This window comes from Episyrphus balteatus, chromosome 1 (assembly GCF_945859705.1).
Source record: "Episyrphus balteatus chromosome 1, idEpiBalt1.1, whole genome shotgun sequence".
Classification (NCBI taxonomy): Eukaryota; Metazoa; Arthropoda; class Insecta; order Diptera; family Syrphidae; genus Episyrphus; species Episyrphus balteatus.
Genome location: NC_079134.1, coordinates 18,566,414 through 18,584,175, shown reverse-complemented (window position 1 = coordinate 18,584,175; position 17,762 = coordinate 18,566,414).

Here is a 17,762-nt window from a genome sequence, read left to right as displayed (position 1 = left end):
CTCCTTAACACAAATCGGTTGTGATTGCTGGTGGTGGGTTGAAAACGATGAGGGGGATGAGGAATATTCTCTTGTATAAATAAAATCTATAAATATTATAGGTGTGTGTGTTGGTGTGTATAGTCGGGTTCGGTTCGAATTTGTGGAAGAACGAACAAAACAGATTGATGAAAATCTACCCCTGATGTATCCCGAGGATTGGTCAATATGCAAAATAAAATGTCAATTCCTTCGGTTCCGTTGGTATTTCGATGTCGAGAATTCTTAAAGGCATAAACCCAAAATACGTGGCAATTTCTTAACCTGAAAAAGGTTATATCTTTTTCCATTTCAATTTTCCTCAAAATATCCTTTAATTTTTTTTTTGTTTTTTTTACTCTTCTTTATTATTTTGGTCAGGAGTAAAAAGGAAACAAATAAGCCGTAAGTTTTGAGTGAGAGAGAGAAAGAGTGAAGGCACAAGAAAGGACAACAAACAAAAAAAGGGATCAATCGATAGTTTGATTAAGATTCATTATTTAATTTATTATCATTCTTCGGACAATGTCCTTGGTCATTCTATCGCATCTGTTTGGTGAAAATAGGTATATGTATGTTATTCCCTGGCTCTTCAGGGTCTTCTGGGGTCTAGATCGAGAGAATTCTATTAAGAATCAAAATCTGTTATAGAAAAAGAAAGAAGCAAGGGAAGACGAAGATGCCAGGACGAAGCGCACAGGAACAAGGAAAACGGAAAAGAAAAATGCCCAAGTTGTGTTTGGTTGGGGTATGTCCTTTGCCTGATGGTGTAGTCCCTAAGGAAGTCTTAGGAAGCTTGGGTAATTGGAAATACTCAATTTCATTTTAAGCAGATAAATTGAGTATGAGAAGGATGATGGAGGCAAGACAGGAAGGGAATACTTAAAAATCTGAAAAAAGAAAAATTCCATCCTTAGAGAATTTTCTGCTTTGGCATATAAGATGTAGAAAGAGAGAGGTAGAATGAGTGTGAGAGACAGAGTGACTGAGAGAGTTTTTGGGCTTTGTCAGGTTGACATTTGATAGACTGATAAAATCAATGTTGTCTAGTATATGGCAGGATAAGGAGTTTCGATTAATGGTGTCTATCAGTCTATCGAGGAAATACTTTTTTTTTCTCTCTTTCATCATCGGGTTTGGGTGGGGTTCTGTTCTGTCATTTGTTTTATTTTTACTAAGGAAGAACCTTCCATTTAAAGATTAAAAAATAATTAAAGAAAAAGGTGTTTGGTAACTAATGGAACCCTAAACACAAATACTTTTAAGTGATAATCTTTTTCAAACAAATATTTAGGAGGTTTAAAAGTCTCATCAGCAATTTTAATCAAACAATCAAGCTTTTGTGTTATTTGTTTAAGAAATTCTTGAGAAGTAGGTCAGGTGAGATTGAAGTGGCTGTCAAGAACACTCCAGAAATAGTTTAAAGTCTATTGTTAAAAATAATGTAGAGCTTCTGTTGAAGAAGGAAAGAATGTTCAAGTCGATCACTGAAATCATTGAAAGGGAATACTGAAAAGTAGGGTCCTTGCCCTTGGAAAACTTGATTATATTTCTACAAGAGTATTAAAATCAATCTCAATTTCAAAATCTTTGCAGCCTGTTTTTTACGAGATTTAAAAACTTTAAGTTGTTTGGAATTCCCGTGGAAATTCAATAATTTGTGAAGACATTCTATAGATTTTAAAGAATCCTGGCTGTCTTGGGAAATATTCAACGTGCACATCACGCTCCTTTTGACCCGATGTTAGAACTAACTTCTTTTTATCATTTCAGCTTGGTAGACGCTGCAAACTTGAATAATACGGTCACTCACCACAAGCATAAAAAATTTCCAAAAATTTTACAAATTACTTTACAAAAAAATATCGACTTTTAAAATATCGCAAAATGTAATGTGAATTTTTGCTCCTAATTTCTTTTTTTCCTGTAGATCCAATATACCTATAGTCCAGACAAAATAGACATAAAAAAGGGCAAACTGAGAAATAATTCGCATAGAGCTGAAAATTTGTAGAGTTCATTGAATTGACGGTAAGAGTAAAATGTCAAAAATGTTAGTTTTTCGATTATTATTTTTTCGAAAAGTCCTCTCTCTAAAACCTAATGTATCTAAACGATGGCAAATATGAAAAAGCTCATCTTAAGCTCTTTGTTGAAAACCATCATCTGCTATAAACTAAATTTAAAATAAAATTTAAAATTTAAAAGCCTTCTATATATTTTTTTGTTCAAAGCTCCTCTCTTTTTAAAGTTATGTATATATGAAAAACCTACATATTGGACATTTAACCTTGAATAACTTTTTAGGCACACGTGGGACTTTTGGGATTTTTTGACACATAACTTAAATTTCAATTCTCTGTACCAATTTTCAGCTCTATGTGAATTGTTTCTGGGTTGAATGTCTATTTTGACCGGACTAATACCTTCTATGAGAATCTTCAAATCGAGAATATTGACATATGGTTTTAATTTTTGGTTTGGTTAAAACTTTCACCTTGAAAAGTTTGCCAATAATATAATAGATAATAGAGCCATCTGTGTGGTTTCCCGCCTTCGGGTGTGACTTATAAGTCTTTACAACTTCGAAATTAATTTTATAGATTAAAACCTATAAAATTCCCTTGACCTACATAATATCCCTAAAGACTTGTTTTCAAAATTATCACGTAAACAATGCTGTTTAAATAATTTATATATAGGGTATCTTTAGTTTATATAGTTTGCCAGTTTCCCAGCTCATAGTCAAAGTTAGTCAACAAACTTTTACCAAAAGACCACCAAAATTTACAAGTTTTCAGCTTCAACCAAAACTTATATCATGAGAATTCCTCTATAAAATCAAAAACCTAACTTCAAATAATCTTCGCCAAAACTAAAATGTATATAGATACGCTATGTGGGCAGGAATAGGAATAAAGCTATCAAAAATTCTGATCCCTATATATTCTTTTCTATACCTCAAAGTGTGAGTGTGTTAGTACCTTTTATATGTGTGTGTGTATAACATGACATTTCAAAATAACCAATTAATTACATCGTGCTATGATGCCACACTGATTTTACCCCAAAGGATACACTCTTCCATGTTTGGTTTACAAACATTTAAAGTCTTCAACTGCGATGGCATACATTTCTAAACTCATATAAGACTTTTCTCTGATGGGTATAAAACCCACAAGGATGCAGATGGATCCATTTGAAAATTTGATTCACACGAAAGTTTGATGAAAGTTGTTGTTGCTAGCGCAAAATTCAAACTACCGAAAGATAGAGAGATGAAAATGCAATATTTGGCCAAAGGATATAGATATACTCACGAAAAGGAGTTTTTAATTAAAGTGTAACAATGTTGGCTGTCCGACAACAACGACGCACGGACAAACAGACAGTTGCAGCTGAAGGATTTGTTGCGAAGCTTTGATTTGGGCAATTATTATGTGCGTAATATTCTGCGTTCATTTGGTTGTTTGACGTAATGGGTTCGACCGTAAGATGAGTTGGAGCAGAAATTTCGATTTTCTTTGTTAATAACACTATCAAATTCAGAGCATCATCAAAGTGTTTTATCCTACACAATGAGAACAAAGACAAACTTAAAGGGTTAATAGTAACGAATTGTAATTTTAAGGTGCAATCTACCCTAGATATGTTTAATGAATGAAGGGCAGAGAGTCATAAAAACTATACGTAGCTTATAAATGTTTAAACCCAACAAGAACTGGATTTTGACACTTCTCACTCACTTGCTCTACCCCAAAAATAAGTCCAAACAATTTTTAACTCAGAGATATTCGATAGCTTGGGCATTCGTTTTCCTTATCTTCAAGCCACTACACTGAGGGAAAAAACAACTTAAAATCAACGAAAACCACGTTGATTCAACTATTTTTCGGAATGATTTTGCGTTGAAGACGAAAATGTTAAAATCAAAGTAGAACATCGTTAGTTTAAAGTGGTTTATCGTTATAAAACATCTTTAAATCAAAGTTGTTTCAATTTATTAAAGAAAAAATGGGCAGCCGCTGGAGATCTAACCTACAACTCTTGGGTAATAAGTCGAATGCTTTACCAACGTGCTATCTCACTGTTGAAAATTAGAGTGATAAAATTCAACAAAAGCTGAAATCCGACAAAAATAAAAAAAATTCTTACGTTTTGTTTCAATTTTATTTTGAAGAAGTTTCATGTTAATTTTTTCAACATTAAATCAACGTTGAACATTTTACTTTGAGTTTTTTCCCTCAGTGTAGGTGGGTTTTTAGGGATTTGCACGTACTTGCTCTCATAATTAAAGTTGATAGGAATATTTAAGATTTTTAAAGAAATCATAAAATAATTTTTTGAAGAAAAAAATAAAACTTTAATATGTATGATAAAAAATTTATAGTTAAAAGCTACATAAACAACTTTTTATATGGTTTTGACTTCGAGACGAAATATGACATTTAATTTTTCGATTAATAAAGACTTTAAAAAAAATTGAAAATCGTGAGAACGGTTTTTTTTTTTAATAGATATTTGTTTTATATAAAATTTTCAAACTCATTTTCAAAAAAAAAAAAGCGGTATGCCATTTAAAATAAAATATTAATTTATAAATGTGCCCTTAATTATTATGAAAGTGGACTTAGTCACTCCTAGAAATACGATCAACTTTAAGCCTAAAAATAATTAGTATTTAAGGGGTAAAGTTTGTTTGAAATCGAAATTGCAATAAATAAATTTATTTATTAAATCGTTATAAGAAAATTATTATGTAAGTTTTTTCTTTAAATAATGCAAAAAGTGACTTATCATGGGCACAAATAATTACAAAAATTTCAATTCAATTCAATTTATTGGTCCGTTTTCAAAAAAAAAAGATAAAAAAAAAGAAATATGTAATTTTTTTTTAATTTAAAAATTACTCTTTTGATTTTTTTAAATTTTATTGTTACCTTTTTTACCAAAAAACTAGGAAAACACAAAAACTCGTAACTAACAAGTTTGAAATAAATCTTTGTTATAAGAGTGGTTTTTTGACGTGATAACGTCTTATAAATCGATGAACCATGGCAGCCACCACAAAAAAGTGACGCCATTTTCTAACGTTACACTCTCGCACTTTCGCAGTGCGGCAAAAAATTTCAATTCAAAATTAAAAATAAACTATTAGAGATACAAAAATCTTCTATAGCTTATTTAAAAGATAATAACCTAAAGCTTAATCGAAATGAAGGATTTTAAAAAAATTCCATCATTTAATAGGGTAAACAGGCTATAATCTAAACGCGAAGTCGTAGAGAATTAATTTTTTTGCTATAGATAGATGAGATTAATTTAAGAATAACTGCATTTAAGAAAAAATTCTAAAAAACTTTGAAACTAAGCTATAACGTTTTGTTTGAACGTTGTACATGTGTTATGGCTATGACAAAATGATGATTTTGGAAAAAGGAAATTTTTTTTTGACAATTCTAAAGATGCCAGGTGTAAGATGAGGGAAAAAAAAATTAGGCGTTTGATATTTTTGATGATTTTTTTTTCAACACTCTCCGTTTCGAAATATGAATTTTTGAAAAACACCTTGTTTTTTAGGGGTATTTTTGGGCAATTTTTGATTTTTAGCTTTTTTTTGGAGCGTTCAAAAAATGTTACACTTATAGGACGTATAGGTTTTGACCTTATGCATACATGTGCAAAATTGGAATCGTTTAGTGAGTTTTGACTGAATAACGGAAGAAACAAGTTTTAAAAAAACACGTTTTTTTACCGTTTTTAACCGATTTTCATAGTTTCTTATTTTTATCTTTTTTTCTTTAATAGATACATTAATAAAATATATGAAGTAATGATAGACCATGACTACGACTATTATGTGTGCGAAGTTTCAATCATTTTCGTAAACGCAATTTTGAGATAACGGTAAAATAAAATTTTAAAATTCAATGGGTTATAACTTTTGACCAAGATTAAACTTTTATGAGCATCCTGATACAATTACCTTTCATCTGGTATATCACACATAACGGTAGACTAACTACAAGCTTCACAATGTTAAATCAAGAAACTTGCGAAAAACCTCAAAACACTAGAAGTGGAGATCTGTTGTGCCGCGAACAGCCACCAGTGTGGAAGTACCGTAATCTCATTCTGGAAATTCGACATGGTTGACTTTGAAAAATTCTAACTTCTCTTGTAGGCATCTTTGAAATGAGATTGATACGTCGTATGAAAGGTGAAATAATAAGCTTTCACATGGTATAAAATTTTTAGGTTGTCAAATAAAAAAATTGAATCCATATGAGAACATAAAAATAAATGTTTTTGTTACTTTTTTTTAATGAAATTTGATCGAATTCAAAAAATTCTAGCTCTTTTTGTCAATGTCTCATAGAAATGATCGATATATATATTTTGAGCTAAGACAATAAGATGGTATAAAATTTTGTATAGGTTGTTAGGGAAAAAAATGGAATTAATGACATGAGAAGATAAGCATTCATGTTTTTTTTGATGAAAATTATTGTTTTCAATAAATTATTTTTATACTTTTTGCGCATTGTAAAAATTTAAAAATGGTTTTATTCTTTGCTTTTAAATTGCATAATTTTTTTTGTAAGCTTTTAAACTAAAAAAATTAATATAATGAGAAAATAAAAAAGGTATTTTTGTTTAGCTTTTTCTTGTAAATTATGATTGTTTGAAAAAAGTAAACGCTTCAAATGACTCATTTTAAACAAAAGCACACAACCTGTTTTCTGACGATGTTATCACTTTAAATCATCGTCCGTAAACCGGCTTTACAGACAACCTCTTTTTTTTAAATTGTTCAGAATGTTCAGAGATTTTGAAAATTATTGTTTTTTTAAATTCACTCAGTTTGTTTATTTTTTTTTTTTTTAATTAGTTTCAGTAGTCTTTTTTTATGAAAAAACTTAGTTTTTTTTAAGAAAATAAACTGGGCTTTAACAAAAAGCTAAAAAAATATTATACTCATTAGGTACGTGTACGTGTACAAAAACGAAAAAATTAGTTTTTCGGCTTAAAATTACCTCAAGAATCCATAATGGTTTTCATTTGGGGCAGTTTTGATTGAGTTTTTCTGACCAAATTTGTAAACGTTGCAACTTTTTAAATGAAAACAAATTTCTTTTGATGGTTTTCCAATTTTGTTTTTTTTTTTTTTTTTTATTGGTCTTTCTAGGTAACTTAGAATTAGTAGGTAGGTACACATAAGAGTTCCTTGCCACCAGCAAAAGTTTAACCAAAAAAATGAAACGTGTCAGCACTGCATAATTCTAACTCAAGTACAAACCCATCAAAATGTATTTTTCCGTTGGAACGTTCTTAAAATCGTCTTCTTTGTACGTTTTTTTTTTCCTAATCTTAGAAAAACCTTCTAGGATATGAGAACATATAGAGTAAACAACCCAAATATAGATTCGCTATGTGGCTGTGCCTCAATTCTGGTGCATGCCTCAATCTAACCAAATCACATGCCTAATGCTAACGCACTCCTTGCATCATCAGTTTAATATAAAATGCAACATGAATAACAAACGAACAAAGATGATGATGCATATCCTGCCGAAGGTAAACAGGCCATCTATCTTATATGACTTAAGTTCTTCGAGATATCAGTGAGGCATCCAGGGAAAGATTCAGTAAGGAATACACAAATCCTATTTTGCTGCATATACGAGTACGGAGAGATCTATACTTCTGCTCCTGCAGACCGAACTGCCTTTAACCACCATCACTGCTTGATGGGTGGGTCTTATATTGCGGTGTAAAAGGGAGGAATAGCTTCTTGTAGTATAGTGATGTATGTGTTTACCTCATGTGTCTGTAGTGTCAGTCACGATGCATCCAACACAGAGGTAAGGTATAAGGAAGAATAAAGGATGAGTAACAGCTCTAAGCTGAGAGAAACCCTTTTCCCAACTGTGCCCACGTATGTTTTCTTGAGTGATTTAATAAATTGCCCCTATATGGTTGGAATATAAAATACATCCCAACACCGGAACTCTCGTCATACTCCTTTTGCCATTGCCATTACCAATTCCGGCTGAGCAGTGATGCCTCCTCGTCGTCGTCGTCGTCCTCTGGTGCAATTTACCTCCGAGGCAAGGAAGAGGAACTTGCTATACCTTAACTTAACTCTCTAGTTTCTCATTTCTCGTACTCATATAGAAGCCTCTGTTGTATACACGCTGTATTTGAAAGAACTGGCAACTGTGGATGCAATGTGCACCAAACCAACGTACTCGTACTAGTCGTAGTAGCAACAGCAGGCGAGTATCTAACTTTTTCTCGGAAAGTACTTGACATTCTAAGGATGTAAATCGTATGGTAATTTACTTACAAACTGAAGATGGTACTTTAAGGGTAGCTTAGCTCTCTAGTGCTTGTCACACACTTGGAAGGGAAAGGCGAATGTTTTTTTTTTTTCTACTTCTTCTTATTTTTCTTGCCTCCTAACTCGTAACATTGAATTGTACCTATCTACTAGCTAACTGCAGTTTTTTTTTGTATTTTCTTGTTTTTTTACTGCAAAATTTGTTTGGTAACGCATATCGTATTGGTTTGGAATCACTTTAAGTGCATTGGGGGATACAAGCAAAAGTGGTTTATGTATGTGCAATGGAAGTGAATCCTTCTTATAGGTATATCTCGTGTGCGGTTGTGGATATATATCCTTCTTCGTCAAATCAAATAGTTGAGAGATGGAGATATATAGTGCAAAAGACAGAAAAAGCAACTTGATAAGTTTTATATACTTGTATAAATATAAGAGAAGACAAGCCGGAATTATTTGTTGTGCTTGCGACGACGAGAGAGAAAAAGTGAAAAACAAAACTGACATTGTCATTGTCACATGCAAAGATCCAATTGAGGCAAAAATATACACAATTGGCTTCAAATAAATAAATGTCAACATTTTGAAAATATATTTCATCAAAATAAATGGGTATGTTAGTGTGTATGTGTTGGAGTAGTTGATGAAGGACTTAAAATACATAGAGGCTCATTATGGAATATGTTTTCATAAGTAAAAGATTGAGGGTCTATGTAAAAACGAATCTTTTTAAGAGAACTTTTTGGGGCACGGTAGTGCTCATACAAGTAGTTCTTTAGCAACTTTGGCACCACACGCCCTTATTTACATGATAGTACTGAGGCTATTTTTGATCTCCCTTTGACTTCTTTACGAAAAAAAAAAACACCCTTTCACTAAAAAAAAGTTTTTCTTTATTGGGTTCTATGACAAATGGAACGTTTACACATAAGTTCTTAGTTGATATATACTAATAAATTTGCTTTTTGGGACTTTTTACAAAATTTAATGTCTCCTCGAAAAAAAAAAAACACCTGTTTAAAACTTGAAAACAATACTTGAATTAAAAACAATTTTTACTATTTGAAACCAAACATTGTATAACTCACCTTAAATTTGAGCTACTCTCTTTTTTTAAGTTTTGTGCATTACTGTATTTCATGCATTTCATTTTGTTATTATACTCGTTAAATGCTGCTGCTTGCAATTTTCCCAATGCTCGATCTCTTTGACGACCAACCACCATACAACAGCACGCAGCAGCAGCAAGCGAAACACCAGAAATACAAATTCATCATATAAGTATTAAATTAACAAACATTCTTTTTTCTCTTATATAACATATATTCATCTGTAAAAAACATCAACATAACAAAATCTACAGTCCATTATCCACAAAATACAACACCCTTTCATCCAACATTATTTTATGAAAACTATTTATTATTTTATTTTTTATTATTATTATTTTTTTAATTATACATAAATGTACAAATTGATATACCTAAAACAACAACACTAATATACATGATTGAAATAGAAACATTTTAGGTTATATTATGAATGTAAAAAATGGGAAGGTCGGGGGTATTAAAAGCAAGAGTTTTAAGACAACTCCTGGATTGAACACTCCCGACCGCCCCACAATGGGACCAAACGACCAAAACCATCTCAAAATTGGTTTTAACAAATGTAAATGTGATCATTTCAAAAAAGTAATGATTGTTTAACAAAATAGAAATGTGCGCCATTATGATAGCATACATCGTTTTTAATATATTTTGGATAAAAGTACTTAAAATGAGTCTCGAACCTTACATTTCAATTTTTATTGTTTTTCGTCCAATTTTATATAACAGTTTAAACTTAGTTTTCTTAGAAGTTTGTGAAGAAACCTTATAAGTGTTGTATATCAATAAAAAGGTTAGAATATCTACTCTATAAATCCGTTATTTGTTTTTGAATGTACTTTAAATTGATTGCTTAGAAAAAATAACAATTAATGGGATGTAATTTGGACAACTTTAATTTTCAATTGTAGATTTCTCCTTTGCCGACGACTGCCGATGTCGAGTTATGAATGAATTTAGAATCTCATTTTACTCAAAATTAAGGAATAAAAATAAAATTTTGCGCATATTTGCGCCATTTTGATTTACGGTCAAAAATGTATAAAATAAAAATTTTCCAAAAATGTTTGCAAATCTTTTTTTTACTGTCATCTACAGGGTGTCTCAAAATTAATGATTCAAATGAAATATTCTGATAGGCTATTTAAAGGGCTCTTAAAATTTGGCTTGTTTTTCCCAAATATTTACGGTTTTCGATTAAATGCACTTCTTGTGAAATTTCGAAAAATTCCTACTTTAAAACAGTATTTTGCTTTCGCTGTTCATAATTTATTTTTGTTTTTTTTTACAAATATGTCCCTAAAACAATAATTGACAATTAAGAACAATTGACAAATAAAAAAAAAATTATTTCGCTACAAATTAGTTTAAACAAAAGCCTATGTTTTTTATTGTTTTTTTTTTTACTCTGAAAAACCTTGTTTTGTTGAATTCAAATTATAGTATCTTTCATCCTTACTTCAATTTCTGAATTTTGTATACTTTTTTTGAAAACTTTGATAACTAGGCAAGTTATAAAAATGATAAACCAGTTTCAAAATGTACAATTTAGTTTTTAGGCTGTTGCTCTAAAATAAAAGTAAGAAACTGAAATTCATTAAAACTGCTAACTAATTTGTAGCGATATGGTGAACAAAATAAATAATGTTTTGATTAAATAATTGGTTCTTATTTACCAATGTTTCAGTGCATTTAATCGAAATTGGTAAGAATTTAGATATGTATTTTAAATCATTACTTTTGGGATCCCCTATAAAAGGAATTCCCAACAAGCTTGACCATCTGAACGGATTTCAAGTCCCATTTTCTGCCGCAAATTAAAATCTGCAGATTTGATTTTATTTAATTTCATCCCATTTTTTCAAACTATTATTTTTTTACGCTATTTTAATTCTTATCTCAAGCTTTTGTTTTATTTAAAAAGCCTTCTCTATATAAAATATAAATTATTTTCATATTCTATTTCGTTTTAATACTTTTTTCCTCTTCATCCGTTTTTTTTTGTTTGAGTTTTATAGAATACACAATAATTTTGATTTTATTAAGAAAGTGGTTAATTTAGTCTCTACGTTTTTGGATACTTATCCCTTTCACATTTTTTCTTTCTTTTCTTACTTATAAAATAAATTCTACCTACAATGAATTTTATATTATCTTTCATTCGTATGCTTCTTTTGAATTAATAATTTTTTAATTTTTGCTTTCTTATCAATATATTATATATAGGATAACTTCACTTATATTTAAAACGACTTAAAATATAATTTTGTATATGAATTAAGCTATTAATTGATGAATTTGAGCTTTTTTCATAATTTCTGTTTTTGAAAATGTTATAATAAATACATACATAATTTTTTTATTCCATGTTGAAGCATATACATTGTAGTATATTTGTGCCAAATTTCAAACAAAAATATTAAGAAACAAAAAAGTTATGGAATTTTGAGATGATTTACATCGTTTGGTCCCATAGTAGAATTGGGGCGCGCCCCAATGGTAGAAATATATAAATTATTTTAAATTTTACTATCCAGTTCCAGGCTTTGTGAAAGTTTATAGGTATATATTTTTAAATTAGGTAAGTTCAGAATAATCTAAAAGAATACTTTTAATAAATTCTATTATTCTATTACATACGGTAGTTAAGTGTTTAATATTAACCCCCTTATTTATAAACTTTGTATAACTTTATACAACTGTTTGAATTTGGAAAATGTGATCAAAAACCTTGTTTATTGTTTTCTTATAGCTGTCAAACTTATACAAAAGAGTAGATTGTCTTAACCACGAATAATGTGATTATTATTTTGATTAAATAAAGCAGATTTCCAACATTTTGAAAAAAGTTATGTTGTGTATAAGTAGACAAAAATCTAATAAATACGACTGTAAGTGTTACATTACTAAGGCTTTCTATATCAAATGTAATGTTTTTTCCAAATTTCATTTGTGACCCATCAATTTTTGTTTCTTCAAAAAACACCCTTTTTACTATGAAATTCTCATAGAAACTTTAGATTCTTGCTTCCAATGTCGAAAGTTACATAATTGCTGGTATTTAAAGAGGCTACCATTATTATTACTTAGTTTTGGTAATACCTACATCTACATTTTCAGTACACCTAAAAAAAAACCCTTTCACATGAAAAAAATGTAGGTATACTTATTTTATTCGTAATTCTCATAGCAAACACAATATTTTTATTAAGATTCGTTAGGAGTACCATTTAAGCCATTGATTTTATTGGACTTACCTATAGAGAATTTTACCTACTTATTTTCCAAAAAAAAAAACCCTTTAACCTAAAATTTTTAATAAACTGGTAAAAATTCCTGATTTCTGGTAATAATGAAACATCTATACCAATTTTCATTGAGGAACCATGTTTGTCCCAGTTTTTGTGAATTTCGTCGTTTCCTTAGAAATTTTTCACCAAGCTTGATTGATTGTTATGACTTATGATACCTTTCTCAAACATAACCCAACCCCTCAAAGAACACCCTTTCACCAATAATATTTTTAAGATATTTAAGAAACTTAAGTAGGTACCTATGTAATTTCAGCGGGTTGGGTTCGATATCCCGCTTTTTATATTCCCGTTTTTTTAAATCCCGCTTTTAAAATCCCGTTTTTCATTATCCCGCTTTTTATAATCCCGCTTTTTAAAATCCCGATTTTTATAATCCTGTTTTTTATTATCCCGATTTTGCAAGCAAAACTAGTTGTTTTATTTTAAAAAATCGCGCGATTTTTTAAAATAAAACAACTAGTTTTGCTTGCAAAATCGGGATACTAAAACAAATTAAAAAATGAGACATTGTTCTAAACGCATTTAATTAAAAGCTTTAACAAAAAATATAATATATAAAAAAATAAGAAAAAGTAAGGAATGTGATACTAAAAAGAAATCAATTAACAAACTAATATTTACTTTAAAGTTTCAGAAGTTTCAAATCGTGATAATCCCATAGATTAATAATAACATAAAATGATCACAACACCTTAAATTAAGAACACTCTACATAATCAAAAGAAATTTCATTTAAATATATTTCAACTTATATTTGGATGCATTTCAACAATTTTGATATTTAAATAAATGAAATTTCTTTTACTTGTGAACTCAATTTAAGGCTTTAATCATTTTATATTTTTATAAAAGAAATACCGTTTTCATTATGTGTTGAAGGTACATATTGTGTGGGCAAAAAAACAGTTTTACTAATTTTTTGTCTATTTCTCATGATTTTTTTATTTGTGAATTAAGCATGTATTTTGTAAAAAAAATCGGGATTTTCGGGATTTGACGGGATTTTAAAATGCGGGATTTCAGAAAACGGGATTTAAAAAAGCGGTATTTTAGAAAACGGGATTTTGAAACTTTTTTTTCGGGATTTTCAAAAAACGGGATTTTAAAAAGCGGGATTCCGATACGCTCCCAATTTCAGCAACTTTTACCATAAGAGGATTTTTTCCAATTCTAACACCGAAAAGCGTAAGTTGTTATATGATTTTTTGCAGACTTCATTGCAAAAGCTATTTATGTAGGGGAAGTGGGGGCAAGACCGTTTTTGTACTATATTGTATGAAAAAAAAATTAACTGGGAGGACTTGTAATATAAAATAAATGGCTTCTGTTAAGATCGATTCTGTCTGTAAGTATGAGTAAGTTTGGTTGAAATCCCGAAAAGTTAAATAGCAAATTTTGGGATTTTCATCAAATCGTATTGTTTCGTGTAAAAAGAAATTTGTACTTTTTAAGGGGTAATAACACCTTGTAAACCACGAAATCGAGCGTCATTAGGGTATAAAACAAAGAAGAAATATTATTTTCCTTTGGTGTTTGTTTAGTTTAATTAAGTATATTAATAGGTAACAAAATAGGCTAATGTTAAATTTTTTAATGATGTGAAATTTTTTAAATGGCGATGTAGTTCAGGATGATAGTAAAATCCTGTGCTCCCATCGGGCGACCAACTAACTCCTACAGTTTTTAACCGATTGGGCTAAAATTTTGTGTGGAGCTTAAAAATACTATTCTCTAGTGAAGTACGTAGGATTTTTTTGAAATATTAAAATTTAACGATTTTATGGTCTTTTTTCAACGAACTTTGTTTTTTGGAATGAAATAGTTTTTTCAAACTAATGCCATGTCTTTAAAAATTAATATATCGGTTAAAAACTGTAGGAGTTAGTTGGTCGCCCGATGGGAGCACAGGATTTTACTATCATCCTGAACTACATCGCCATTTAAAAAATTTCACATCATTAAAAAATTTAACATTAGCCTATTCTGTTACCTATTAATATACTAAATTAAATTAAACAAACACCAAAAGAAAATAATATTTCTTCTTTGTTTTATACGCTGATGAATATGACGCTCGATTTCATATTTTACAAGGTGTTATTACCCCTTAAATGAAATAGGTATTTAAAAGTCTTAACTATTTCTTTTTTTGTAATAAAAGTTGGGAAATGGGAACCGATGAAAATATAGCATACATTTGTGATTATTGCAAAAAGATTCCATTTTTTAAAATAAAAACGGTTTTATTGTCAACAGAAGTTGATATAGGTTTTTTGTTAGATGTTTTTTAACAACGTATTTTCTTTTGTTCAGTATTTTTTTTTTTATTTTTTTTAATGATGAGATTTCTTACAAAAAAGATCAAAATTAATGAATAAACACTTTATTTTAATTAAAAGATGTTTTTTATTGGTTTTTAAGACGGTTAAACACTAAATGGGCGGTCCTTCCCCCACTTCCCCTATTTATTTTAGAAACTGAAACAAGCTATAAATTTTCGTAATGCTTTCATTAAAAAAAAATTATTTTCTTTTAAAAATAAAATGCTTGTTAAATATTTCTAAAGACGAATAAATTGAAAAGAAGCACCAAAATATAATAAACTAGATCTTTATCACTAAATTTTTAAAGAATTTTTCATTTTTAAGTTGATTAAATAAATTCCTTTGAATCACATTGAATGACACCACATCCACCTAATTTACCACTCCAAACAAATCAGTTTTCAATCAAAAATTTCAAGAGAAACCAAAAAAAAAAAAAAATCTCGCAATTCTCCCTAACCTACTATATTATCTATTTAATCGATGATAGGAAGAGAGCAAAAAAAAAAAAATGATGAAATAAAATTGAAATCCAGTATCTGAAAATCCATTCATTCGCTTGGTTCTATACAAAGAAGGCATCAATAAAAAAAAAAAAAGAACAGATATGTATGTATCACTTTGCTTTGAACGATTTTGCAGAATATTTTATGTCATCTTTTCATTGCCTCGATATGCTGCTCAGCTCAATCTTGATCGTTTGTCGCTCTACCAGATGCTGATTTATAAAATGAAAATGAATGGAGACGTATACAACAGTGTTCTGACAGATCCATATCCCCAATCCCCATATAACCAGAACCACAGTTAACCACCATACCCGACCCATACCATAGACAACTCATCCCCACCTACAACCCATACCGAAATATATCCCAACTTAAGCGATATAGTAGCTGATAGATTCAGTTATGTACCTATCCTAGTTCTATCCCAGTACTACAACAACAACAAACTCTAAACTATCTATCCTCGAACTACATTTCATGAATTTGTAAGCAGACCAATTTATGTCGTTCCGATGTGCGACGATGAGGGTTGAAAAGACTGTCAGGACGACACACGAAACGGAGGCAGCAGTTTCATCGTCATCGTTGTCGTCGTTACAAATTAAATTTGAGTAAAATTTATCAGTCGTTTCGTTTCGGAGTGACATTTTGAATGCGACTATTTAAAAGATTTTTTTTTCTTTCCTTCATTTTTAAGGAACGAAAAAAAAAAATACATGAAAAGAGGGTCGAATTTTAGAGAGATATTATCGTTCGTTGGTTCGGTTGGTATATATCGCCTCGAGGCGAGAAGAAAATGTTTTGGGATTGATAAGATTTGACTAGGTCAGATATTATGGAATACTTTAACAGAAACGTGACAGGCGGATGTTTTCCTCGGAGCGATGTTGGAACTAGAATGTATGCGGAGAAATGTGAACAAGAAAAGGCCTTGATTTGGCGAATATTAAAGAAAGACATCAAGGGAACTTTTGAATAGTTACTTTTATTAATGACGCCCGTAGGCGTTTTATCTTTGGTTGATTTAACCTTTTTTTGAGTGAGATAATGAGTAGCAAAGTATATAAAACTGGATATCATTGACTAAATCGATTTATTATTGTTATTTTGTAGAGACTAGTATAGAGTTCTACGTATTTGGTTTGAACAATTTGAAAAATTTCATAGAAATATTACTCTACAAATCATAACGGGAGATCTTGCTAACAATTTAAATGAAAAGTAAAGAGTTCTGTTTTCAAAAAAGTTATTTTTTAACCAAACTTAGCCTAAATCCGTGATCTGAATACTCATAATGATATTATGGTATGTAGGCTTTTGGTTTCAAATAGGTTATTTTGTTACCTAATTTTGCTAAATTCCATAATCTAAATACTCATTTGAAGGACATTTCAACTGTCAGTTGTGGAAGTGTGTTAAAATTTAAGCTCCTCACAAAGTTATTAGTTTTTTGCCCAAATTTCAAATTTAAATTCAAAAATTGTTCGTTAAATGATTCTTGGCACCACTTGAATACTTTGCAACCCAAAAATCATCTACTTAAACAAGGTAAAAAAGTATTTTAAGTTTTAAATCGATGCAAAATAAAATTTTTGCATTGCGGGAATCCTCTATGAACGGCAATAAAAGAAATATAACAGAAACTTCACCGGAACTAAATAACACCACTAAGAAACACAACTCAAATTTTTTTGCGAACAAAATGGCAATCGGAAACATGTCTATTGATGATTTCAAAAAACTTCTCAACGAATCAATCTACGAACAAATTAAAGATTTAGCCACTAAACTTGATGTTGCATCCTTATCCTTGGAGATGGATGCACTAAGAACGGAAAACTCACATCTGAATAAAAAACTATCTGTTATGACGGAACGTTGTGATCTTTTGGAGTCTCAAATCGAAATAATTTCACGTAAGGCTCACGAAAACTGTATGGTGGTACACCTTCCTCTAGACAGAGAAACCGACGCAGTTCAGTTAGCAACACAAACTTGCAGGGGGCTTCTCAAGTTAAAAGAAGGTGAAAATATTCACTTAAAGAAATCACGGGTAATCCAAAACACACACACTCAAAGGGGAACTGTTTTCTTAGAGCTAGAATCGTCGGATATCGTAGACGAAATACTGTCAGTAAATAGCC